Source organism: Amblyraja radiata, chromosome 5, assembly GCF_010909765.2.
Source record: "Amblyraja radiata isolate CabotCenter1 chromosome 5, sAmbRad1.1.pri, whole genome shotgun sequence".
Classification (NCBI taxonomy): domain Eukaryota; kingdom Metazoa; phylum Chordata; class Chondrichthyes; order Rajiformes; family Rajidae; genus Amblyraja; species Amblyraja radiata.
The window spans coordinates 80,925,548-80,927,458 of NC_045960.1; positions in this window are offsets into that span (position 1 = coordinate 80,925,548).

Below are 1,911 nucleotides of genomic sequence, written 5' to 3' on the forward strand. Positions count from 1 at the left end.
TGGGGGGGCACTCATTAGGGCCGGTTCAGAGCCGCTATAGCTCTTGGGATGAAACTGTTCCTGAGTCTGGAGGTTCGGGCGTAGAAGGCCTTGTAACGTCTGCCGGAGGGAAGTAGTTGAAACAGACCGTGGCAGGGGTGTGATGAGTCCTTATGGATGCTGAGGGCCTTCCTTAAAGCACTTAAACTTAAAGCACACGGCATTGGGGGTTCAGTATTGATGTGGATAGAGAACTGGCTGGCAAACAGGAAGCAAAGAGTAGGAGTAAACGGGTCCTTTTCACAATGGCAGGCAGTGACTAGTGGGGTACCGCAAGGCTCAGTGCTGGGACCCCAGCTATTTACAATATATATTAATGATCTGGATGAGGGAATTGAAGGCAATATCTCCAAGTTTGCGGATGACACTAAGCTGGGGGGCAGTGTTAGCTGTGAGGAGGATGCTAGGAGACTGCAAGGTGACTTGGATAGGCTGGGTGAGTGGGCAAATGTTTGGCAGATGCAGTATAATGTGGATAAATGTGAGGTTATCCATTTTGGTGGCAAAAACAGGAAAGCAGACTATTATCTAAATGGTGGCCGACTAGGAAAAGGGGAGATGCAGCGAGACCTGGGTGTCATGGTACAGCAGTCATTGAAAGTGGGCATGCAGGTGCAGCAGGCAGTGAAGAAAGCGAATGGTATGTTAGCTTTCATAGCAAAAGGATTTGAGTATAGGAGCAGGGAGGTTCTACTGCAGTTGTACAGGGTCTCGGTGAGACCACACCTGGAGTATTGCGTACAGTTTTGGTTTCCAAATCTGAGGAAGGACATTATTGCCATGGAGGGAGTGCAGAGAAGGTTCACCAGACTGATTCCTGGGATGTCAGGACTGTCTTATGAAGAAAGACTGGATAGACTTGGTTTATACTCTCTAGAATTTAGGAGATTGAGAGGGGATCTTATAGAAACTTACAAAATTCTTAAGGGGTTGGACAGGCTAGATGCAGGAAGATTGCTCCCGATGTTGGGGAGGTCCAGGACAAGGGGTCACAGCTTAAGGATAAGGGGGAAATCCTTTAAAACCGAGATGAGAAGAACTTTCACACAGAGAGTGGTGAATCTCTGGAACTCCCTGCCACAGAGGGTAGTCGAGGCCAGTTCATTGGCTATATTTAAGAGGGAGTTAGATGTGGCCCTTGTGGCTAAGGGGATCAGAGGGTATGGAGAGAAGGCAGGTACGGGATACTGAGTTGGATGATCAACCATGATCATATTGAATGGCGGTGCAGGCTCGAAGGGCCGAATGGCCTACTCCTGCACCTAATTTCTATGTTTCTATGTTTCTATGATAGGGCACTTCTGGCGCAGTTGATGGCACTGTAACTGAGCCCCTCATCATAGTGGAGGCCTGCCAGATATTCCAGAACAGACGGGATGTTCATGTCTTTGATACCATGTTTGATACCACTGGGAACCATGGTTGTGTAGGCCAATCAGGTACTACCAATACCAGATGCAGAGTCTTGTTGTATTTCCTTAATACCCGACTGATGAGGCAGGAAAGGAGGGAATGCGTAATAAACAATTCCCCCCCCCCCCCTCCCCCCCCTCCCCCCCCCCCCCCTCCCCCCAATGCAGCGAAAGTGCATCTGTCGCCGCTGCCCCAGGGTCTGGTTCCCATGTAACATAATTTGATAACTGGTGGTTAAGTCTGGATGCGATTAAATCGATATCTGGTGTTCCATATTTTGCTGTGATATCAGCAGTACTATTTTAGTCAACATCCATTTGGTGGTTTCATTAAATTTGCGTGACCTGGTGTCTGCCACTGAATTTAGTCTTCCTGGTAGGTAAGTGGCTGATATCCAAATATCTCTCTGGATACACCATTGCCAATTTGTATAGCCAGATTGTCACATGATGTCGATTT